General features: G+C 33.8%; 1 protein-coding gene across 6 annotated transcripts in view; it reads right to left on the reverse strand.

The window, feature by feature from the left end:
* The window catches only part of LOC118196921 (uncharacterized), a 251,923-nt gene that overhangs the window by 142,336 nt on the left and 82,459 nt on the right, over positions 1 to 27,128 (reverse strand). Inside the window, exon 1 of one of the 6 annotated variants that reach the window (XM_085822090.1) lies at positions 24,681 to 24,818. The exons of the other annotated variants lie outside the window; for them this stretch is intronic. The gene's annotated coding sequence lies outside the window, so the exon portion shown is untranslated. Of the gene's footprint in view, positions 1 to 24,680; positions 24,819 to 27,128 lie in introns of those variants that run through there. 6 annotated transcript variants of the gene reach the window in all.

The raw sequence follows: 27,128 nt of genomic DNA on the forward strand, positions 1-27,128 counted from the left end.
TTTTACTTTACAGTGTATTTGATTAAAACCGAATAATCTAAATTTTTTTACCCTTTTTTTCTTTTATTTGCTTTAGTCGTCATATACAGAAAAGTGTTACAGACAGAAAGTCGTTGTATCTGAACTTCTTAAATTTAATTCTTATAACTCGGTGTAAAACTACCTTCAATTCATTTACATTTCTATTTTATAGAAATATGATCTTACATCACTTAAAACCGCGGCATGCTAAAATTAATTAATGAATCCTTTGATTTAAAAATCCATCATTCTGAGTAAGGCTGTATTTTAAATCAAAAGGCCTGTTTAAAAATTATGATTTATGATGCTTTAAAATATGTAATTGTCAATAGCTGCACAATTAGTAGAAGATGTGTAATTGTTTATGCAGAAAAAGTTTTGAAAAATTACAGATTTTGGCAAATAATGTTAGAAACATTAAAAAAAACCTTCATTTGATATATCTCGTGGTGTAAAAATCAAACTTCTGTATGATTAGTTTGATTAATAAGCAAGGATTTGCAAGAGAATTTAAGATTAAGAATCATGTATGTAAACTCAATTTTGAAAAACTCTTAGTGGAAAATTGTACTGCTATTGCAAATAGTTTTGTGTGTAAAATTTCAAAAACGTCTGTCTCTGGAAAAGAGATGAAGTGTAATCTTAAAGATTCTACTTGAACAAATAGTCAAACATAGCAAAAAATTAAATAAGGAAAGAATTAATTATTGAAGGTGTTTTAAATGTGCATTTATATTTGAACTTGAACAAATATTTTCCCAAAACAGCTATTTTTATTTTGTGGGATTTGTTACTGAAAACCATAAATGCTGCGATGAAACCTGCATTTATATTGAATATTGAATGCTAAAAATATATTTATAATTTGTTTCATTTAAAAAAAGAGGCTTCTAGATGTAAATAAATAAAAATTTCTTTAGGTGTTACAACGTAGAGAAGTTATTGAAGATAACTTTTATTAATAAATTTGTATTATTATTGTTGGTATTTTATTCAGATGCAAGGGTCATAAATGAAATATTATTGAAAGTTTCCCAAGAAAGTAAAACAGAGAAAAATCTGGCAAATGCTGTACTTCAAAGCAATTTATTATTGTTTAATAATAATATTTACTAATAATTCTACTAACCTCCCTTGTAAATTTGTGATATATTTAATTGATTATTCGCGTAATGTTCTTTTTTTTCTTAATTAAACTCAAATAGAACATTTTAAACAACAAAGTTGGAACTAGTCAAAAGATATCCAGAATACTTTTCTTAAGCTAAAAGATAAATTTTTAATTTCATTCAGTCGTTTATTGGTGAAAAGTAGCACTTAAAAGCATAACTGAATCCAAGAGACGAATTCCACCAGAATGAGATGAAGGCATCTACTATAACACTACTACCATACTACGAAATGTACCACTGTATTCCTTGAAGAAAATGAAGACTGATACAGGTACTGCATATGTACCATTTTTAGCGTACTCTTGCGAAACCCTTTAACGTTTCACCCATGAACTATTGTGCATTTGGTCTCTTGAGGTGAGCTCATTCTAGGCGCAAACCCACCACGATGGAGGGATTCTGGAAAGTAGAGGAAGATAAATGGAAATCAATACCCTTAGTAATTTTACGAAAAGTTCTTCTATTATGGAAATCATGATTCAGATTTCGAGTCCAAAAAATTGTCAGAACGAGCACTTAAGAAAATAATATTTATATTTTAAACATTAATTAAACGGCCACAAAATCGTCTAAAACTAAGTAAACACCCTCTTTAATTTCAAGTAACATGTTGCATTCTAGTGCCTTGTAGCTTTTAGTAGCTTAATTAATTAATTCATTGCACCTTTCTGCCTTTTAATCACCCAAGAAGTTTGTCAATACCATTTTAAATGAGTTCCACAGGTTAGGCTCACCCTTGTTCGATTATCAGCATCCTTCGTAAATTCCTTAATTTTAGGACAGACAAAACATGCCCTCTTTAATTTTAGTTTTACTGATCTTGAGACGAGGAATCATTTCTAGAAAAGAAAATCCTCTGTCTTCAACCCTTTGCTATAATAAAGTTTCTCGTTAAGCAAATTTTCTAAGGACTCATTAAAAACTCAAAAATAACAGTTTGAAGACCTGCACCTAAAATCTTCCTTTTAGGTCAGAAATGTTTTAGTGAAGCACTGATCTTTATCGCTATTGCCTCATTTTATAAAAACAACGGGACTATGTTCATCTATATTTTTGTCAAGAAAGCCCAGCGGATAATTGCTGCTCTGTTTAGACATTCATTCTCGTAATCTATAATATACCTTAACAAAAGGTTCATGTGGGTAAAATAAGGAAGCGTCACTGACAGATATTATTTACATTATGAAGTAAAGCTTTTGAAACTGTTTTCAAATAGTCCACAAACGACCTCCAGGCTTCAGAATTATGCCGATTCTCCAAAATTCTAGTAATGAGTTCTAAGTCATTTAAATTTAAAAAACATAGTTTTTGCATAATAAAAGAATTTTAAAAATCCAATATCTATGTGTCTGACGAAAGCTGCACATTTTTTGTATTTTAACTGCCATTATTTTAATTTACCATTATTTTAATACTACTATACTATTTACTTCATTATATTAATTTTTTATAATACTTATTATATTATAATTGTATTTAATAGCATGATTTCAGTTTTAAAGTCAGTGGCTCAGTCTTACTTTCTTGGGCATTAAAACTGCAAAAGAGTTCTTTAAGCTAATGTTACTGGAGAATAATATATGTCTAGTTGAAACAAATCGATAAATGAAATCTGAAGCATAGAAAAACAGCGTTACTGGAAAATTCTGCTACATAAAAGTACATCCCAATGTAGGAATTCTGACTTTATAATGGAAATCAATACCCTAAAGTACATCTCTAAACACATTTCTTGCAATGAACTCATTTTAACTCATAAATTTTATATTCATATGGTAACTGTGTTTACTAAGTATGCCGAAGAAAAGAGTTTAATATAACGGGTATTAATAAAGATTTTATTGTATAAATGTTATACCTAACTGGAATATCAAACAGCTTGTGTTCTGAAACACTGAGCACCATACTATAAAAATGGCACTAATAATGGGTATGTAATTAAGATATGTTTTTTCAAATATTTGCTGTATGCTTCGAACATTAGAAAGATAGAAAACTGAAGTTAATGGCAGGGTTGAGTGTTTATCCTTTGGAGAAGTTACTCATCTACACTGTAACAATAAAATATCCCATTACAACTCTCAAATAAAAAGAATAATAAAAAAAGGTTATTTACCTAGCTGTTTTATTTTACTTTCAGTTTATAAAAGAATATCCAATTATAGTCAATTTAAATGAATTTATGGTACGTCTGTTTTCCAGGAGATGTTATTAGGGCCACAACAGTATACTGTTGTTTACGGATAATACAGCTTCAAACAGTAGAACTAAGACTCCAGCGCAAATAGTAAATGTCTGAGAAATTTGGATTTCTGACTTCCTCTTTTTAATACGTCGAATAAATGTATGTTTTATTGACTATTGTGAAAATGAAAGGTCTTGATTTTTCATTAAGAATATCTTATTTTAGTAAAGATTATAGTGTTAACCTCCAAACTTGATGATGTAAATTTACATCAATCAATTTTTTAATATTGCGTAGACTACCGTGTTCTTCAAAATATTTCGCTGAATTTATTTTCTTTAATGATTTAGAAATAATTTTGTGATCTAAAAGTTATGGATGAAGTCAAATATTTGAAAGTTATATAAATGTTGAAGTTCATGATTATATCTGAAATGGTTTGGAACTTAAAAGGTTAAAAACGGACTTATATAAATGCATATATCTGTATCTCTATTTTTGTCTTTCTATATTTGCAACAACTGGAAGCATGTTTTTGTCGGCAAATTTAAACAAAATATTAATTTTATTTCCCTAAATATGCAAGCACAATTGAAATAAAAATTTGAAATAAGTCTTTATTTACATAAAATCTGTAGTTGAACATAAAACCTTGTTTCTGTTTATTGAATTGTAGTCAAACAAAGGAAATGTCTCTATTTACTAAAGATAATTAAAATTTCTGTTTAATTAAATTAAGCTACCAATATGTTTCATATACACACTGATCTAGACTCATTTAAAGGTTTCTTTAAAATATAAGTATTGTAATAAATTCTTTTGCAGTGTATAAATGAATAATACCTACATGAAAAATCACATTAAATTTAATTTAGGTTAAAAAAAGAAAACCAAACAGTTTGTTAAATACAGTAATCAGAAAGAACAAAAAATCGGGACAGCAGGAGTTCCTGTTTATAGTTTTTGCATTTAAAAGAGTGATTTACTTCAGTAATACATTTCTTATTATTCCCCAAAAGTTAAAAATTTTTATAGGAAAGTTTGCTGGTAACAGGAAACTAAGAAAATTACTTTAGGAAACCGTATTTCAAATTGTTACCCGAATACACAATTAATATCATTTTCCCTTTCATTCAAAGTGAAGTAGTGAAAAGGTTACTAAGAGCTCCCCTCTAATTTAAATTAAAATATTTTTCTTATTTTATTATCTCTAAAATAAAATACAGTATTATCCCTTTAAAAAGACTCGTTGACAGATTCGTTTGATATGTTCCTGTTTGTGAACACTCACATGTAATTTGCAGAAAGATTTTTACTCAGGAATTCACATCAACATTTTCACTACGGAACTCATACAAAATATTCACTAAACTGCATATTCATATATTTAGCTTCTAGACTGTCTCTAAGTAAAGCAATTACTTAAAACTTAAAATTTAATTGTATTAAAAATTTGTAATTTTAAGCTTAAGAATTCAGAAATGCCTAAAATGGTTTACTTAAAAAAGACAATAATGTATTGATTTTTCTCTGTAAAAAATTAGTTAAAAATAAAAAACTGACAGGCTTCAGATTTTAAATTACGTCCAAAGGGGCGTTTTTTTAACATTTTGTGTGTTACCTTTATTTATTAAACATCAAGTTCTTCGCATTTAAACCATAAAATTCACTTCAAGAGCAATATCACAAAGTAACTTTAAATCGAGCATACCTTTAGAATTTCCGATACACAGTCTCACGCGCTGGAGATAAAAATGTTTTTTTCTGCACAGCGCCATTGCTCGCTTTGAAATCCTTGAGTTTGTTAATCAAAAATTGGTTAAAGTTTTACAAAATATGAAATTGATAATAAACTAAATTCCAAATTTCAAATTTGGGCATCCAGATGCCCATATTCGCAGTAGGATTACGTCATTCAAAATTTGATGGCTCTAGACTACCGTTGTTTTATCACAATGCGAGAAACATACATACATTTATGCAAATTCTTCATTATTTAATTTCTTTTGGACTAATAAATGTCACTTGTAGTAATCCAAAGCTGAAAATCAATTAATGGAAGTGCCTTTCTTATGTTTGGTTCCAATTGGAACCATGGCGAGTAAATCATAAACTATTTTCATTCACATGATGTATTCAGATTAAAAAGAAATACTGCATTATTACAATATAAAAGCAAGGTACAAATTATAGCTTTACAGCTAATAATTACTTCATAGATGCTATTCATCTATTAAAACTGTAAGTGCCATATTGTGTCCATTCCAGATAGGTATTTGGCATCAGTCCTGAATTCGATTTATCCTTGGCCAAAGAATTAGAATAAACCGATACACAGGAAATTGAAAGAAATATTGCGTGCAAAATTTAGAGATGTATGTCAATACTTTGGAGTAAAATATTATTCTTTGAAGAGAAAATTTAATATTTTATCTAGATTATAGATGTACTGTCAGTCACCCACTTCTCACATTTCATTTAAAGTAGGAAATACAATTTATTATGAAACTTTCTATCTCAAGATATTGATTCTCTGTATCACATTTTTCTTTGTATTAATCAATATCTAAAGAAAAACAGACTACTTTTTGAATACTTGTTATTACATGAAAAACTTTTTTTATTTTCTGTTACTGTTACTGGCTTTCTTATATTATTTCTTATATATATTATGTAAGATCTAAGAAAGTGGAAAATGTTTCTGAGTAATTCACGATTAATTACATTTTGCCACAGTTGCTACTTTATGTAAAATGTACGTTTTGATAATAAAATGTCACACTGTATGATTATTCTCATTCAACTAAAATTCTTCAACCCTACCAAGGTAGGCAAAAGAATTAATGTTCGCCTATGAAATAACTACAGAATCTTGAAGAGGTTTAAACAAACATTTTTAATAAAAGCTTTAACTTTAATAAATGGGCAATTCTTGCTTATAAATTTAATTTCTGCTACTTACGAGATATCAGATAACAGAAAGTTTAACTTAAATTTAAATTAGTTCTATGCAGGAAACTACAAATCGCGAAATGCTTAACTAAGTGTTGGCTCAAATTATAAAGTGCGCGATTTACTTCAGCTAGCAAAATGGCTAATGACTTGCTCATTTTAACAGAGCTGGGCAAGTTTCACGCCTATTGGGCCAATTCTACGTCGAGTGTCGCTGCCAAAAGTTTCAACTTAAATACTTTTAAAGCATTTACATCCTGGTGAGAACTAATAAAAAGGAGCAGCGATAATAAAGTCCCAAATCATAAACAAATGGGTTAATTAACATAAATAACGACCTCCATGTTTTTCCTGCTGACCATCCTGAAACGTTAACAGCTGCCTCCTGCAGCCATCAATTTTTCAACTTTTTTCCACTAACAACATTTCTTTTCATTATAGTTTCAATGTTCGGAAAACCTATTACTTAGATGGGGATAGGGCTTCCTGCCCAGGCGCCCGTAGACACGAACGTTTGTTCACAAATACGACAAATCGCTCTTCCGGGATAACGCTCCCTTGAGCTACAGAAAAGAAAAAATGTAATTCGAAAATTTTATCAAAAAAGAGTTTGCCATTAAAAAATAAGAAAAATATTTAAAAAAGAAAAAAATCTGAAAGGTTTCAGATTTTAAATTACGTAAAAAGGGGCATTTTTTAACATATTGTCTGTTACCTTTATTTACTAAATATCACGTTCTTTGCACTTAAACCATAAAATTCAGTTCAAGAGCAATATCTCAAAATAGTTTTAAACTGAGCATATCTCTAGAATTTCCGACACAGAATCTCGTACGTTGGAGATAGAAATGTTTTCTCTGTACAGCGTTGCCATTGGTCGCTTTGAAATCATTTAGATTTTTAACCAGAAATTCATTGAATTGTTACAAAATATGAAATCGATAATAAAACAAATTCCAAACTTCAAATCTGGACTTCCACATGCCCATATTCGCAGTAGGATTACGTCATTCAAAATTTGATGACTTTAGTTTTACTGTTGTTTTACCACAATGCGAGAAATATACATACATTTATGCAGATTTTTCATTATTTAATTTCTTCAAATATAATGCAGGACTCTAACATTTGTGGCAATAGTTTGAAAAGTGACACGGGCATTTATAGTGAACCAACGCAAAATCGCAAAACGAAAACAATAGTCCTTCAGGGACAAAGCCCCTTTGGACTAAAAATAAAACTTTATAATTTTTTTTTCCTTGTCAAGTCATGTAACATAAGGCGTTTATTCTGTAATTAGGTAAATTTTATTCATTATAACAAAGCGGTAAATTAGCATAAAAATTATTTATTGAATATACTGTAAATGTATTTTAATTAAATACAATAGATTAATATTAAATACATTATTAAAAAATAACATCTATTTTAAATTATTAAGAATATCGTTGAGAATCTATAACTGATTGATTATATTTCAAAAATAAATTAAAGCTCTTATATTTTCCTAAACGGCAATACCCTGATAATCCATTATCGAAAGGACATGTGGAAAGTAAAGTAAAGTTTTGCCGCTTGCCAAAGTAAAGTTTGCCGTTTGCAACGCTTGCCAACGATTGCTTCTAGATCTTTTTTATTCTTCTGCTCTATCAGTTTTCAACAAGTGATTAAGTCAAGGATTGTGTTTTGCTAAGAAAGGAATATATTATAAAATGAGTTCACTTCGTTAAGATGAAAAACCTTTAGCTCATGTTTTAGGCTTTCTTTCAATTCTAGGAAATGGAAAAAAGGTCTGACTTCGCAAAATTATGAGCTAAAGAAGCGTCTGGTGCCAGGAAAAGTGCTATTGCCTTTTTACATGGTCAAAGTCTTTGCATACTAAATACAAAAATTAAGAGTAGTATTAGGATCTTTCATTACTATTAATGGACAAAACATTGGAAGAATGTTTAGGGAGAAACAATATGGTCAAGAAACAGTTTTCTAAATAGTAGACATTGAAACAGATAGCCTTAGTAAATACGTTATGTGAAGCCATTTTCACACTGCGTCAAATGCGAAGCATTTTAGCTATTCTACACAACAACTTACAGTAAAGCTAAGTGTCAATGTGCAAAATACCTTTATCAGGTTCAATGTTCCGCCTTACTTTCTTTGGGAACATGCAAAGACCTGACTCGGAACAGGGAGCTTACTAAAGCTGTGTCCAATAAATGTGGGAAGTAGACAAGATACACAGGAAGGGTATACGAAACCCTTTATTTTTCACTCTTTACAATAATTTCCGTACTTCGGAATACAAAGACCAACTACTTGTGGTCTGAACGTAAGAATATAAAAATATTAACTAAACTCTAACTTAAATTTGGAATAATAAACAAGGGCCTACGTGGAAGATTGGACGTATAATAACAGAAAGCCGTATGTAGTACAGAGAACTGTTAACACTACAATACGTTTAAAATTATCAAGAGGATTAAACCTCTGGCCTGGAAGGCAACCAGCAACCGAGTAAAACTGCTAAGGCAAGCGGCCTGCTTCGACTAACTCCTTCCTCTCTCTCGCTTGGCAAAAAGCCACAACTTAAGTACTTGGCGTTCGCAGACAAATTTGCATAAATAAGTTAAAGCTTTTAATTCTGGCCGGAAGTAGAAAATAAGAAGTGATAGTAAAGATTTAAAATAAAATAAACGTTAGTAAAACTTAAGATCCTTACATACTTCCCGCCAGAGTTAATTAGTTTGAAACTGAGGTCTAAAACGACCTTGTTGAAAACTTTTAGCTCTAGAATCTAACGCGAGACCAATCTTTTACAAACATTTCTCACTAGAAACTAGACATTTAAAAAAAATTTGTTTTTACATTATCAGCTCCATGGACAACCACTTTTCATCTGTACTGCATCTAAACAGGAGCTTTTAGTTCAAATCTAGTTCCTTCCAGAGATCTGGAAGGAAAACTAGTTTAATGAAATGTTACACAATGAAATGGCAAGTAACATGAATATTTATATTTCTCTTAACATTCTTATTTCATTCAAGACTTTATTTTAATTATCTCTCCCCGTGCTCTCTGATATGTGTTGTAAAAGAAAACACCAAACACGAATGTGTTTATGTATACGTGTTCAACACTGCCTCCTACAATCATAACACTAACGTGTTAAAATTCAACATATCAAGACCTCGTAACACACCCTATCTTCATCTCTAAACCCTGAGGTACTATTCTGAAAGTGGCTAACTCTGAAGTGTAGCGTCAGAGAGCCTAACTACATTCATTCAACCTTTAACACATATTCACAATACTTTTCTCATTTTTTTTTTTTTTTTCCAGTCACACGAATAAGTTAAAAATTTTTTGGCATTACTTTTACTTTTACCATATCACAGTATTTCTTAACATTTAAAATAACAGTTCACATTGTATATAAGAACATATTAACATGCCGTTAATTTTACGCATTTTAAAACATACATTAGTAGTACATTGTTAACTTCAATTCTTTTCCAAGCAAGTGCCAATTCTTCTACATTGAAACACTACATTTCAAAAAGTCTTTCAGACCAAAACTTCTTTCTTGCCAGAATCTTTTAAATAAAATTTATACAATAACTTTTACAATATTCAAGTATTTACACATTCCTATTATACATCAACTTTAGTTTTACTCGCGAGTAATTGAAAAACATAATACCAAAATAGGTAACAACTCATTTCTCGCCTTTTTGGCGATAAAGGTAGACCTCACATGAGGTAAAACGTCTTGAAATCTGCCACTTGCAGTAAGAATGAAAGATTAACTTAAGTTTGCAAAGTAACATAAAATTTTACTTATCTTTGTGATATTCGGACATTCTTTTCTCAGCCCAGTCCTGGAAGGTAGCGAAGATTTTAGTTTGAATTATCCTCCTTCTTGTGCGGGCTCGCCCTTCAGTTTCTTCCTCTAGAAGCTTTCTTTTCGCTCCAGTTTGGTCACCCTTGAATACCTTCTTTTTCGCCTCTGCCTGCGGTCCTGGCCATTTGATGGTCGCTGGTCTTGGCGGAGCCGGGACACTTCTCTCTCGTTCCTGCTTGGACCTCGTTGCTGGCCGTTCAAATTTTCCTTGTATCTTTTCCTCCGCCGCTGGTGGTCCTTCCGCAGTTCGGCGACATTTGCTGCGGAGAGTCCTGTCCGATGAGTAGATCTTCCGTTTGGGAGCCGGGTAATAGTTGCCGTTATTTCTCCTGGCTCTCTTTGCATTCGTCGTACTTCTCCCTTCTTCATTCTGGGGGTGGTCGTGCGCTCTCTTTTGTGGTCGGTGGAACGGCTTCTTTTTCTTGTTACCTTCAATTTTCCAACGGGGAAACTTTCTTTTCAATTGCTCCTGCCTCCTAATGGCTTGTCCTTGTGCTTGACGTTGTTCCACCTCTAGAGCTTGTGCCTGCCGTGCCTGCCGTGCCGGATCCAGCAAAAGATCTTTGAATATTTGCATTTTATTACGGTCATAGTATTGTTTTATTTGATCAATGTTTGCAGAGCATGTTTCACCATTCCTGGCTTTTAACACCACTACAGCGTGAGTTATTTTTTCTATGACATATGGTCCTTCAAATCGTGGAAAAAATTTGGCGGTTTTATCTTCTGGTGCTGAAGAAAGTGAATGCTTAATTTTTAATACTTCATCTCCTACTTTATAAGTTACTCCCCGTCGTTTCAAATCGTAATAGAGTTTTTGTTTTCTCTGTGCTACTTCAGTGTTCTTTTTTGCTTCTTTAATTAATTTTTCTATATCACCCATTTTAAATTCTGGGGCTCTTTGTTGCACATAAAATAATTTATCTAACGGCGTTATAATCTTTCTGCCTAAAAATAACTCAGCAGGAGTTTTGCCCGTTGTATCATGTTTTGCGGTCCTAAGGGCGAAAGCAAATTCATTGACATAGTCATCCCAGCTTTTATGAAAATTTTTAACATAACTACGGATAATTTTCACTATATTTCTATTAACCCGTTCCGCTATATTTGATTGCGGCCGATACGGGACCATTTTTAAATGACGTATGCCCAGTTTTTGGCACATGTCTTCAAATATATTACTTACAAATTGAGGACCATTATCCGATATCACTTTTAGGGGCGCCCCGTATTTTAAAATATATTTATTTAAAATAGAATCAGTAACTAATTTCGCGGAGGCTCGTTTTAAGGGAACAATTTCGGTCCACTTACTAAAATGATCAACCATAACAAGGAGATACCGACTTTTATTTAATTGACTTTTTGGGAAAGGGCCAAATAAATCGATGCCAATTATTTCATTTGGAAATTCGGATTTAATACTATTTAGAAACCCGGACGGACGGAAATTAATATAATTAACTGCTTGACATGTTGGGCAGGACTGGACATACGCCCTTGTTAACTTTTGCAGTTCAAGAAATTAGACTGCCTCGCGTACGCGTTGGATAGTTTTTCGAATACCAGCATGAGAAGCTAAAGGGCTGTCATGTAAATCCTGCAGGATATTTAATCTAAGACTAGCTGGGATAATAGGTCGAAATTCGTTGTTGGAATTTGTAATTTTTGTATAAAATAATAGACCATCTATTAGTTCGTAATGGGCCGCCCTATTTCTTATCGCCACAATATCTTGGTGGCTAAAATTTTCAGGATCCTTTAAATACTCATAAATGTTTCCAAACTCAGGATCCTTACCCAGTTCGGTTATTACAGTTTCTCGGGAATTAATTGTACATGCTGTGAGCATTGCCACCTTTACAGTATTACCTTCTTCATCTATTTTTATTCTGGATAGGGCATCTGCTACGATATTTTCCTTTCCGGGGGTATGCTTGATTACCGGATTATATTCTTGTAGCTTGAGTGCCCATCTTATTAACCTTGGGGATAAGTTTTTCCCTGAGTACAATCTAGTTACCGCCGCGTGATCAGAATACACTGTTATTGGCGCTCCTGCAAAATAGACTCGGAACTTTTGCACTGCTAACAAAACTGCAAGTGCCTCTCTCTCGGTCGCGGAATAATTTCTTTGTGTTTGATTTAAAGTTCGACTAAAAAATGCCACAGGCTGCTGATTTTGCGAAAGTACCGCTCCTACCGCATAATCCGAAGCATCCGCTGAAATTTCTAAATTCTCATCCTTTTCAGGAAATTTCAACACAGGGGCTTGCGTTAATGCTTGTTTTAATTTTTCGAAAGCACTATTGGCTTCGGCCGTCCACGAGAATCTTGCCTTTTTCCTTTTTAATTTTAGCAATGGATACTTTTGTACAGCGATTATTTTTGATTCGTCTGTCTCGATTCCTTTCTGAGATATTTTATAACCTAAATATTTTAATTCAGGGGCTGCAAATTTTCACTTTGCGACATTAACTTTTAGACCGGCCTCATTTAATAAAGAAAACACCTGTCTTAAATCCTGTACATGTTGGTCCAGATTATCACTAGTAATAATGATATCGTCTAAAGAGATAAATGTGGACTTTCCAAGAACAGGCCTTAACACAATGTCCATACATCGCTGAAATGTTGCCGGTGCCCCTGAAAGGCCAAACGGCATACGCAGGAATGCATAAGAGCCAGACCTGGTTATAAAAGCAGTCTTAGGCACGTCCTCCGGTCTAACCCCTATTTGAAAATAACCAGTCGTTAAGTCTAAAGTCGTCATATATTTGGTAGACTTTATGTTCCTTAGAATTTCTTCAATAATAGGTAACGGATATACCGGATATTTAGTTATGGAGTTTAATTTACGATAGTCAATCGCGAAACGCCACCTTTTTGGATGTGTTAATGGACAGTCATTATTTTTCTTACATAAAACCACCGGGCTAGCATAACTACTTGAGATGGGCGTTATGATCTTTTTACATAGCATATCGCTAATGTGCCATTCTATAATTTTTTCTTTATTCTTATCATACCGGTATGCTTTGTGACGAACTGGCATAGAATCTCCGGTGTCAATACTATGGTTAGTAACTTGAGTAAATCCTGGAATATCACTAAATAACGAAGCAAATTCACTTACCACTTGTCGGATTCTTTGTTGCTCTTCCTTAGGCAGGTGATCAAGGTTTAACATTGGCGGTTCCGATTTTTCTTCTCGAACTGGTTTCATCGTCAGCTTAAGGGACGCTTCATTAAAATCCAGCGTTGCTTCTGCCTCTGAAAGAAAATCTTTTCCTAAGATAATATATGCTTGCAAATTCTTTACGATAAAAAACATAACCTTTACTTGTTCGTCCTTGATACGGACGTATAGCGGTAATTTACCTATGCACTTGCATCTTTCTCCTTGCGCAGCTAACACTGTCGTATTATCCGAATTATATATGCGGTATTTCCGAAAATACATCCTAAAAAAATCTTCTGCCACACAGGAACACTGCGCGCCTGTATCCAGGAGTGCGGTGGCTGGGATGTTATTCACCAACACTTCAATCTTCGGAAGAGTCAAATTTTTCACCATTACTGTATTTAACTTGAAGGAAGAGGGGTTTGTGATGACTTCATGGTTTAATAAGGCACCATTTAGCAAGACGAAACAAACATTTATTAAATATATAATTCAAAGCATAATATAATAGTTACTCAGAGCAGTACGTCGCTCCTACCGCATAGTACAATCTACTACCTTCCTCTTCCGAGGCTAACATGCAACCTCTAATAAATACATTAACCCTTCTCGAAGAAGAGCTACCTGCGCCAAGCATGCTCTGTTGATCGCCAAACAGTCGCCAGATATCACACCCCCGTCGTAAGATTGTTGTTGATATTATTTACAAATCAATCAGCAATCTGGAAACTAAAATCTAGCAACTGTTTGCGATCAACGTGAAAAAGAAAAAAAAAACTACATATACTTTTATACATCCTCTCCTAATTTTCAAATCTCAATTACTATAGACATACCTCAATTTACTACATAAACATAGATAACACATTTTTATATATAAACATAGATAAATCATTTTTAACTTCACTTGTTCCGAACCTTATTATTATTGTAACAATTTATCAATTCTTAATTCAAAGAAACCAAGTTGATATTTTCTTTTATAAACATGTTAAAATATACCCTAGTATTATTCCAATGATGACAGTAAAATTATTAAGTTTCTTATATATATATAAAATTATATTCTTAACATTCCTTTTAATTAATGATGCTGCAGCATGATTTAAATCCTTGGGAGACAAATATCTAAATTTACCACTTACCTCGAATATTTGTTATCCAATAATTTCTCTATCTATTTCAAATTACATAAACATCTTATTTGCACAAAATTGTAAAATGATTATGAAAAGCAAAGAAAACTATCTAATTATTAACTATACAAAATGTTCGTGAAGATGAACAGTAAATTAATGTTCAAAGTTCACAAGTGGGAAGTCTGGATAATGCATCCGCGTTTGACAGTTTTTTTCCAGGGCAATGTTCTATTTCGAGATTATATTTCTGCAAAGCTATGGCCCATCGTTGTAATTTGGACGATTGCGGAGCATTTCTCACTATAAAGGCTAGAGGATTATGATCAGTCACAATTTTCATCGATGAACCGAATATCCAAGGTTCAAACTTCTTCAATGCCCATACTATAGCATAAGCTTCTCGCTCTATAGTCGGCCAGCTCTGTTGAGGTTTCGATAATTTCTTGCTCGCGTAGCAGATGGGAAATTGCTTCTCTCCCCTTTGCTGTGACAAACATGCACCTATTCCGATTTGGGATGCATCAGAATGAATGACAAACGGATCCTGCAGTGTTGGGGTGATCAGCTCCGTTGACATCGCTAATCGTTCCTTCAGTTGTTGAAATGTTGACTCATGAATTTCTTTCCATTCGAGTATTTCCGGTTGTTTATTTTTCGTGAGTTCTGTGAGCGGGTAGGCGATCTCTGCATACCCTGGGATATAATCGCGATAATAATTACATAGTCCTAACAGACTTTTAAGATCTCTTTTCGTTTTCGGCGTTTCCAGCTTCTTGATTGCCTCTATTTTCTCGGGATGTGGTTGATGTTTTCCTGATCCAATGATGTGTCCTAAATATTTAATTTGAGGTTTTGCAAACGAACATTTCTTCGAATTGATAGTAAATCCAAGTGACTCTAGTTTGGTAAAAACTTTATCCAGATGTCGGAGATGAGTGTCGAAATCCGTGGAAAATATAGCTATGTCATCAATATAGGCTCTTGAAAATTGTTGAAATTCTTTCAGCGCGTTATTCATTACTCTCTGAAAAGTTGCTGCTGCGTTCCTTAATCCAAAGGGTAGCACTATAAACTGATATTGACCTCGATGAGTTTTGAACGATGTGTACTCTTTACTTTGTTCCTCCATGGGAATTGCCCAATATCCTTTCAGCAAATCTAAAGTTGTTATGACGTTGGCTCTTCCTATACTGTACATTAAATCAATGGCATTTTGCATAGGAAAGTCATCTGGCTTCGTCACTGCATTCAAAGCTCGATAATCTAAGCACAATCTGATATCTCCATTTTTTTTGCTTACACAAACTACTGGATGAGCTATTTCTGCATTACTTTCTTCTATTAGTCCCGATTTCAATAATTCTTCTACTTCTTCATCGACCTTGGGTTTCAATGCTTCAGGAGTCCTATAAATGTAAGGTTTCTTCCTCTCCATATTGGGTATTAATCTAATTTTATGAGCTTCAACTTTAGCTATTTTCAGCTTACCGGTGAATAGTGCTCGGTGTTTGTTGATAAGAGCTATCAATTTTCTTCTCTGCTGCGGATTCAAATTTTCTAAATTCAGATTTGCATCTATTTTAAAATCTTCCAGGGGGGTCGAGAGATCTTTTCCTGGTAAAGTTATAACTTCTCCAAATTCTTCTTCATTTTCAAATATCACTCCAACTGCATTGACACTAGCTTGGAACTTTCTAATTTTATTTGCATGAACATGTTTGATCTTTCCATCAGGTAGTTTTACTTTATAGGAATGAGGTGGGCAATGATTCACGATTTCTCCTGGACCAGTCCATCGTGCATAGAGTTTGTTATTTGAATCTGGTATGAGTAAATAAACTTGTTCTCCGATTTTGAAATTTTTTGGTATTGATCTCCGATTAAAGTACTCAGCATATTTTTGTTGTTTATCACTTGCAATTAAATTGGCTTGTTCGGCTGCTTGTTCTAACCTTATTTTTAAAAGTTGTAAGTAATCCACTGCCGATTCACTTAGATTAGGTGGTATAGGTATTTCTCCTGACCATGAAGACTTCAGTACTGCTAAAGGACCTCTTGGTTGTCTTCCATACATCAGCTGAAATGGTGAGACACCCGTGGTGCAGTTTGGTACTTCTCTGTATGCAAAGAGCAGGTATGGGATGTGCTTATCCCAATTCGAAGGATCAGTCCTGATGACATGATGTAACATTTGCTTGAAGGACTTGTTCCATCTTTCTACTAATCCATTTGAAGCACTGTAAGCAGGTGTAGAGAACCTAGGGTGAGAACCTAGTCTTTTCTGGAATTCTTTAGTTAATTTTGAAACGAAGTTACTTCCGTTGTCACTAGCTATTGTATTAGGGATTCCTGTTCTCATGAAAATCTCCAAAAGCGCGTCGCAAGTGGCTTTTGCTGTCAAGCTTCTCAGTGGAATGGCTTCTGGCCATCGGGAATGTTGATCTACCAGACATAACACATATTTATGTTTCCTAGCAGAGGAAGGTTCAATAGGTCCAATAATGTCGATGTTAACTGTTTCGAAAGGTAATCCTGGCCTTCTGACCGGTGTGATGGGAATCTTGTCAGATCGCTTTTCTGGACTTTTCAACTGACAATCTTTGCACGTTTTACAAAAGGTTTCAACATCTTGTGCTAATCCAGGCCAATAAAATGAATATCGTATTCGCTCCTTTGTTTTTCTTATTCCAAGATGTGCGCCGAAAATGGAACTATGTGCTAATTCCAACACTTGTGCTCTTCTACTAAGTGGAAGCACTAACTGAAAAACATTCTGTCCTAATATTTTTTCTTGGTGATGTAAAAAATGATCAATAAATAAATAATTTCCTTTTTTTTCTATTGCTAGCTTCCATGCTTCTCTCAGCGAGGGACAGTTAACTTGCTCTTCGCGTAGGCGTTCAGCAGACGATAAGTCTGTGTTTACATAAACACTCGCCTTCTTCCCTTCCTCCTCTTCGTTTTTCTCCTCCATAAGCATTAGCGGGGGGGAATCGACGCTGTCGTTTGACTGTGCATTGGCGAATAAAGTTTGTAAGTTTTCGCTTCCGTAATTATTTCTTTCTGCGTTTGGTTCTTCTGCCGCAGGATTAATCAACAGTTCGTATATTTCTGGAGTTATTAGGCAAGGCACATTTAGCTTATCAGTCACTGCAATTAATGTATCCACAAAATTAAATATATTGCTTCCATGATCTTTATGGTAAATAGGTACACGGCAAACTTTTGCTTCAATTGGTTGTCCGAAAGCAGGTGTTAGCAATATTTTACCTCCTTCTCTCTCCTCTAAATTTAGAATGAGCGATGAATGTACGATCGTTATCTGCGTTCCAGAGTCTACGATAGCTTCGATTTTCTCAGAGTTAATAAAAATATCTACTTTTTGCAGTGGTTGAACGATGCGTTCTGCGAATTCAGATCGTAGATGGGATGAGTCTACTTTAGCTACGATGGCTTCTTCTTTTGATGTTCTGTTTGAATTTTTTTGAGTTTTGGAATCATCCTTTCCCTTCTTATTTACTGCAGTTTCGTTCTTTCTTCTTTTGTCTGGTCAATCTCTCACGATGTGTTGATAATTTCCACAAATATAACATTCTTTTCTTCTCGCGTGAAATCTTTCGTGTTTTGGATATTCTTTTCTCATGGGTGGTGGAATATATTTGTCGTGTGCACATGTTGTATCCAGGAATCTCGGTGATCGCTTAATTCCATTTCGAACTTCGTCGAAAGATTTTCCTTTGGCCGTGAAATAAATATCACATTCTGTAGCTAATTCTTGAGGCTTCAGCCATTTATTTCCTTGGCGTATTGCGACGTGTGCAGCTGTTTCTTCATCTAATGCTTGGAATAATTTATCGGAAATAATTAACTCCTTGAGTGTTTCGAAATCCTTTACTTCTCTTGACTTGCAGTAATAGTCCCATGTAGCTGTTAGTCTTGAAGCGAACTGGATATGCGTTTCGCCGGAATAACGTTTAGTTTTTCTGAAGTTTTCTAAACAGGTTTGAGGAGTAGGTTGATATTCCTTCAGAACAAGAGTTTTCACTTTTTTGTAATTTTGCAGATCTTCCTCCTTTATATAAACAAGAACATTTGAAGCTTTTTCTCCAATTAATTTCAATAATATTTCTGATTTGTATTCTTCAGGAACCTTCTTGTGCTTAAATGCTCTTTCGATAGAATCGAAAAATATATTCCATTCTTCTGCTCTCTTCGGTACTGGTATAGTCAGTGTTTCTACTCCTTTGATCAGCTTGTCCAGTGAAATTTCGGTTTCTCGTTCTGTGTTTTGTATTAAAGGTGTTGGACTTCTACTTCCTTCATTTTGAGTTGCTCGAATCTTCGCTAGTTCTATTTCGTGTTCTCTTTCTGTTCTTATTCTTTCTTCTTCCATTTGCATTCTTTCCATTTCTTCTTTTCTTTTTCTATTCTCCACTGTAGTAATCAGAATTTCTTTCACGAAATCAGCATCTTCGATGTATTCCTTGCTATTCTGGAGTTTGTGTTTCAGTTCTACCAGCTTCAAATCTGGGGATGCTTCTTCGCCAATTTCCAATAGAACTGTTACTAAATCCTCTTTCTTTGCGTTTTTGAACATTTTCTTCTATTTTCCTTTAGAATCAAGCCTTTCAAACTCTCGATTAAATAATTCTCACGTTTTTACTCTCTTTTGCAAATGAACACTTCTTTCGTTAGTTAGGCTTAACTTTACGCCTCTTCCGTTTTCAACGCTCTAAGCTTCTAACCTCTCTGGTTTTCTCGAAAGAGAGCGTGTTGTGATGACTTCATGTTTAATAAGGCACCATTTAGCAAGACGAAACAAACATTTATTAAATATATAATTCAAAGCATAATATAATAGTTACTCAGAGCAGTACGTCGCTCCTACCGCATAGTACAATCTACTACCTTCCTCTTCCGAGGCTAACATGCAACCCCTAATAAATACATTAACCCTTCTCGAAGAAGAGCTACCTGCGCCAAGCATGCTCTGTTGATCGCCAAACAGTCGCCAGATATCACAAGGTTTTCTTGGCCTTCGGATTTTTTCTTTCCATGCTTTCCTTCTTTTTCCACTGGCCTTGAGACTTTTTCCTGGATTGCTATTGAACTGTCGACGTTCGCGGCTGTTTTTGGATGCTCGGGTTTCCTTGCCCACTGATTCGCTTTGCTTCCGAAGCCGTGTGCTTGACTTTGCTGTGGTCTTGGCTCACCAAATTGGTTTCGTTGCTGATATTGGCGTCTTCTTTCAATGTCCGCTTTCTTCTACTTTCAAACTGGATTGCTAGCTCAAATAAATGTTCCAGTGTAGTCAGATTCCTTAATTCAATAAAGTCTTGTACTTGGGGAAGTAACCTCGGCAAAATCACTTGAATTATCTCAGGATCCGGACGGTTTCCATACAAGAATTTGAAGACGTGAATTTTTCTTAAAATAAAGCTTGAGAGATTTTCAATTGGTTTCTGGTATATGCTGAAAAGTTCCGCTTCTAATTTCGCACGATCCCTTACGACAGGGAAGGCTTTTACTAAGGCAGTCTTGAAATTTTCGTAAGTATAGGTGGACTTCCCGCTTGACCCAAGAGACTTCTGCCTATGCATTTGAACCAATTAACCGCTTGGCCCCTCAAAGCGCTGGTAGCTAAGGTGACTTTTTGGAACTCGTGCACGGGATACATCATGAAGTGGTCATCTAGTTTTCCAAAAAACTGGTTACCGGTGAGTTTCCATTAAATGTTGCTTCTGGTTTCATCGAAGCGCGCATGGTCTGGACGATGTAACCAAATCCTTCCAGGGCGGCAGCTGGCATTTCTGAATTCTGAGCCGCTTCTGCAGGCAGCACAGGTTCTTCTTGAAACTCGGCCATGGTTATTCTTCTTCGTTGGGCGCCACTATCAGGTTCAATGTTCCGCCTTACTTTCTTTGGGAACATGCAAATACCTGACTCGGAACAGAGAGCTTACTAAAGCTGTGTCCAATAAATGTGGGAAGTAGACAAGATACACAGGAAGGGTATACGAAACCCTTTATTTTTCACTCTTTACAATAATTTCAGTACTTCGGAATACAGAGACCAACTACTTGTGGTCTGAACGTAAGAATATAAAAATATTAACTAAACTCTAACTTAACTTTGGAATAATAAACAAGGGCCTACGTGGAAGATTGGCCGTATAATAACAGGAAGCCGTATGTAGTACAGAGAACTGTTAACACTACAATACGTTTAAAATTATCAAGAGGATTAAACCTCTGGCCTGGAAGGCAACCAGCAACCGAGTAAAACTGCTAAGGCAAGCGGCTTGCTTCGACTAACTCCTTCCTCTCTCTCGCTTGGCAAAAAGCCACAACTTAAGTACTTGGCGTTCGCCAGACAAATTTGCATAAATAAGTTAAAGCTTTTAATTCTGGCCGGAAGTAGAAAATAAGAAGTGATAGTAAAGATTTAAAATAAAATAAACGTTAGTAAAACTTAAGATCCTTACACCTTCACTAATCTTATTCCAACCGCCTAAGCCCCACAAATGGCCGAGTGGGTTAAGACCGTTGAATACAAATATTTAGACTGTATTTCAATCCCAGGAGAACGGGCTGATCGCAGGATTGGTTTTCCCGATGTGTAAAATGAATATGAGTCAGTTGCCTTTGGAAGGCAACGAAAGCATAACTCCTCTTTGGCAGAGAGCCTCTTAGATAGTATTGATGAATAAATCTGATAAATAATTATGCAAACTTTTGCTTGAATAAACTAGTAAACAGGATGATGTAGTTTATCGCTAAATAGTTATACCTGCAATTTTTTATATTAAGCTTTTCGATATGTCATTGTTACGCGGATAATATATAAAACCAAAAGCGAATAACATCAAAGTGAAATTTGCCAAATGACTTTTTAACACAAAGGTCTAACACATGTATTAAAGAAATGCATTGTAAGTGATATCATATATAATGATTCACATGCACATACATTATGCGATCACAGTGAGCTTATTTTGTGTGTACAGAAATTGAGATATCCGGAATTCCTCTGAAGTTTTCTTATGTTTGTGAATTTATTTAAGTGGGAACAAATTTTATATTACGAATTAATTACACTTCCTAATTTCATGACTTTAATGCCTTAACTTTTAATCGTCATTCTGTGATTTATGTGGATAAAATACAATTCCTTTCTGAATTTTTATTGTTTAGTTTTTAAATCAAATATGTTTTGAATTTTGTTTTACAAAAGTAAAAATATTCTATTTTTATCCATACAATCTTTGTTGAAATAAAATTCTGTAAACGAAAAAATAATATTCACTAACATGCATCACAATAAATATAGAGGGTATTTAGATTTTAGAAAGATTTAATTAACGTTTAAATCGAAAAGAGTATTTGTTTTAATGTTCGATCTAGTAGCCATTTTTCTAGACTGTAAGTTTGCATTGTGATTTCCATGAGAAGAGAACTTATTGTAAGATTCCAAGAAAATTGATTTTCATTCTTCTTCCACTGTTTTCCAGACTCCATTAATCGTGGTGTGTTTGCGCTTAGAATGAGCTCTTCTCAAGAGACCAAATCACAATAGCCGGTAGGTGAAACGGCAGGAGACGTTGCAGGAATACTTTAAAAATGTACTTACGCACCACATGTATCAGTTTTCATTTTTCCAAGGAATGCAGTGGTACCTTTCGAAGTATGATTTGTTGCTTTGCCTTGATGAAATTCACTCTTTGAAATTCATTGAGATAAAGAAATGGAATTTTTTCTCTAAAGATCCCACTTCAGTCTTTATTTTGATAGTACGTTGAGATTTTAACATTTTTTTAAACTTTTCTTATTTTTAATTTTGCTTTGTGAGATAACTCTGCTACAATCATAAAACCCCTATCTAAACTTTCAACAAGTATGACTTATTTTGTGTTAGTGAAGTTTCATTCTTTGAAAGTCAAGGATAATGAAAGATTTCTTCTGTGAATATAAGACCTTTCTCTTGAGAGTATGTTCAGTTTATCACAACATTTTTTCCATTCGTCCTATTTTTTTATTTTTCTATTGTAAAAGAATCGTACGACAATCATAAACCCTTCACATGCTTTGCATTGACAGAACCAGGTTTGTACATTTTTCTCCTTCGTTTTCGAAAATAATTTTTTGTTGTTGTTGCAGTCATTTAAGTAAATTCATTCTTTGTCAATGGTCACAATGTATTTTGATTTATCCTTTGCTAAATAGTTTTCGTGCAGGGTTATAGAAATTGTTCTGCGTTGAGCCACGTGCCTTGGCAAAAGCTGGTAATCATTGTAAAAAATTTTAGCCCTTTAAGGTAGTTTTAATTCTTGGTTTATTACATTATTTATTGTTACTAAAAATATAGCTAAAGACTTTTCAACTGATTTCTGCATCGGCGGATTTTCTCTTGTTACCAATGATTTAACTAACATTTAGAAACATCAGAAACAAACAATAAGTACATTTTTCGAGTCTTATTTCCATGTAAGAGCAATGATTGACATTTTTCCCCCTTCTTGATTAATAATGTTTCTTATTTTGTACTCAGAAATTTTAATACCATGCATTTTGCAACGTTTTTGGAATATGGAGTAGGAATGTTTATCTTTGAACAGCCTAAAAGCATATCTTATTTTCAGTCCCAAATCATATCATTCAAAAAAATTTCTACTTTCTTATTTCAAATAAGCTGTTAGTAGAAATTTTCATTCCGAAACATTTGCCTTAATTCTTCATCGAAATCGTCCTAAAAATGCGTACACATCCTTTGTATGAATGCGGCCTGAGGAAAAAAAATAATTTAGTTATTTGAATTTTTCAAATAATTGAATAAGTCTGGAGTTTTACTACATTATGTAATGTATTTTGAACTTTACTATTTTGGTTCTTTTTACTTACTAAATATCTAAAGTGATTTTTGAAGGTTGGTAAAAACACAGTGTTCATAATTTTGTCTTATAATGTCTTATAGTTTTCTGTTTTTAGTATAACATCCGTTTAAGTTTGATGCAGAACCGCCACTGGCTGAATACATAAGACTGTTGAATAATAACTGTTTATATCAGGCTGAATTTCCGAAGAACGGATTTAATCTTCCTGTTTTACTCCATATGTAACGTCTACATGAGTCATTTATAGTTAATTACTGGAAATTATTAATTGATTTTTAATAATTTAGTAAGAAATTAACAAGCATAAATATTGTAAGTATCAAAGACATTAGGAAATCAACACAGTACGTTATTCATTAATATATTATCTTGGCTTACGACGGACCAAATAAGTAAATCTTTTTCAATTCATATAAATATACCTTATATACTCCCCCTTGGGAGAAATACCTTATATACTCTCCCGTCTAAAAGGCGACTGGAGTTTTAGGGGACCCAGTCGCCAAATCCTGGGTGTGAAGAATCATCAGCCACCACTCTTTTAGTTCGGGCGTTACTGTAGAGACATTAGGTATTTTTTTGGAAGCAGGAGTCATGAAAAATGAGCAACGCTTTCGTCGGGAATCGAACCACGGACCTCTGGAATACGCGCCGAGCATGCAGATCACTACACCACAAAGGCACGCTAAGAAGGGGGGAGAAATACTTTACAATATGATAATTAAGGGAAAGCAAATTTAATGCAACAGTTCATGATATTTTAATATATTTTGAAATATGCGATTTATTCAGTATTTGTCAAGTGAATCTTTCAGTTGTTTTTAAATGCCTGGAAAAAAAAAATTCTTTGGGGGGGGGGGGGGAATAAACCATGTAGCAGCATTCAGACTAATAATAAATTATTTAGGTCATTAAAAAGTGTTCAATTCAAGGAGTTTTTTTCATATGATATATATTTCATAAGATATATATATATATATATAACATTGATTTTTTTCTTTTCTTTTATACTGTTCTAACTTATATATACTTATATAACTTATATATAACTTATATAAGTTAGAACAGTATAAAAGAAAAGAAAAAAAATCAATGTTAACAGTCCAGTCTGAATTTAGATCTGCTTCTTCTAGATCAGCCTTTCTCAATCTGTGGTCCTAGAAGCCTGCTTTTGTGATCCTCTTAGATCCCCCTTCCAAAAGCATAATAAATAAAAATATTCAAATTAACTTCGTATACCATATTGTAGCTGAAATTCTCAGAGGAATTGGAATTCTCACTGGAAATTACACAGGGTAGTAGTCTATCATGTTTTTCCCATTTTATGAAACTTTTCATCAGTTACCCTATCTGTGGATTTTTTCGCTCCCTTCTCTATCTGTGAAAAAAAAAAAAAAAAAAAAAAAAAACATTTAAAGCCTTATGATTATGACACTGCTTATCAGTATAAGTATAAACATAGAACAGTTATTCAATAATTGGCAGGCTCATCTATCTGAGTACTGGCATTATATAAATTTTTAGCTAATAAGATAAATATTATCCAAACTTGACCGTTTAAATTACTAAAAACGTATATAAATTTTCTTTTATTAACTTCACTATTTAATACCATTATAAAATTAAATTGCAGTTATAAAGTTTGATTTTCGTTGCTAGTATAAAGTAAGTCCAAACTCCTAACGGATAAGCGAATGAACTAAAAAGAATTACAAAGTCTTAAGACGGTTATAGAGCCATTAAGTTATTTTTATAAGAGCAAGAGACTGAAAAGTGAGCGAACACGCGCCCAGTGTGCTAACCGTTACACCACGAAAGCGTGCAGAAAGGAGAGACAAAATAACTTATATACTCCCCCTTTTAAAGGGCGAATGGGGATTAGGGGACCTAATCGAGAAATCCTGGTGGTTAAGAATCATCATCCACCAACGTCCCTGTTTGAGCGACGGTGTAGAGTCATAAGTTTATTTCTTTTTAAGCGGGAGACGTGAAAAATGAACAATACCCTCGCGGGGACTCGACCCTGGAACTCTCGAATACGCGCCAAATGTGCTAACCGTTACACCACGAGGGCATGCAGAAAGGAGGGAGAAAATAGCTTATAAGGTTTTAAAACAAATCTTTTTATTAAATCAGAACTTGAACATAAATGGATTTGACAGATCAGCTAACCACCTGTGGCGATGAAACTTAAATAAGAGTATTTAGGTGTTTTTGGTGTATTTAATTATGACAAAGTACACTAGGGCTATCTGTCTAAGGGATGCCTTCGTGGAGGACTTTCTAAGGGAAACTGGCTCGTATACACGTTACACATGGGGAAAACCACGAAAACACTCATGCAGTCAGCCCGTTCGCGGGATTCGAACCTCGGACCGAACTACCAGTGTTCAGCGACTTTACCGCTCGGCCGCTGGTGGGCTTACTTAAATAACAGAAAAATTCAAATTGAAAACTAAAATCAGCATCCAAAGGCTACCCAACTCATTTGCTGCGAAGTTGACTCCAACTTCTCAGCGGCGTAATAATTTAAATATCGGCAACTATAATACCCAAGACAAGGAATATAATCTTATTTGAACTAGCTATCCAAATAACGGGGCCTCGAGAGGTAGAAATACACTCTGCCTTAGATTCTAACAATCTCAGCTTAAATACTCCGTCTAATTTGCATTGTGGCGAGGAAACGCAAGGGAAAAGTGAGAGTAAAGATCTAAAACATAAAAAAGCTGGTTAATTAAAAATAACAGTAACCTTACACGGTTACAATTACTTGTAATTTAAAAATATACGTATACTGGATATAGAGTGTCTGAATAATTCTTTCCGAGGGACAGCATTAAGACGGTCCGCAATATAACCTAATTTATAAAAGTTGTTTTTATTTGAAAAAGGCTTGAAAAACGCCGCTCTAGAGTAATGTTCATCAACCGCTATGTGAAGTGCATCATGAAATCTTCACGGAATTTTTGTAATTAAATATGCCTTTTATCTAACTGTTTATTTATCATGGATATAATGAAAATTTAATTTTAACGTCATTCTGTGTCAAATTATTAAAGCTGAAACACTGGGAACAATGCTTAGTTTACACTTTCAGTTTGCGAATATATATGGAAGGATTCCATATGGTTGATACTTGAAGATGTTTAATTATTAGTTTGTTTTTCCCCGTTTATCGATAAATATAGTATTAGAAACAACCCTGTTCTTAATCAAAAAGAATGTCTGACTAAATTTGTAACAGAATGTCTAAGATTAAGAATTTCAATGATAAAATATTTTAACTCTATTTTTTTTAAATGAATACCAATATTTTATCATTGAAATTTATTTAAAATATTACGCATCTCTTTTTCAGAGGAAGAATAAGTAATTTCTAAATTTGGTATAGCAGGTGAGATCATAGCAGGTGAGATCAATAGCAGGTATTATATGAGGTGAAATAATATCAACTCCGATAAAAAAATTAATCGTTAGACTGACATAGTAAACAGAATTCTACTACAATTAAAAATGGTTAAATTTAAACACATAGATAAAAGTGTTGCATCTTGAAGATAACTTGCATGAGAATCCCTCATTGAGAGCATTTCATTTTAATAAATTTTGTGGAGCACTCCAAACAGAATTCACATTAGTGAATTATTGATTAGTTATGATGATAGTTTCAAATCTGATACATTG

The sequence above is a fragment of the Stegodyphus dumicola genome, chromosome 8 (genome assembly GCF_044657685.1).
Source record: "Stegodyphus dumicola isolate Sdum_Otavi_A_Nest chromosome 8, ASM4465768v1".
Classification (NCBI taxonomy): domain Eukaryota; kingdom Metazoa; phylum Arthropoda; class Arachnida; order Araneae; family Eresidae; genus Stegodyphus; species Stegodyphus dumicola.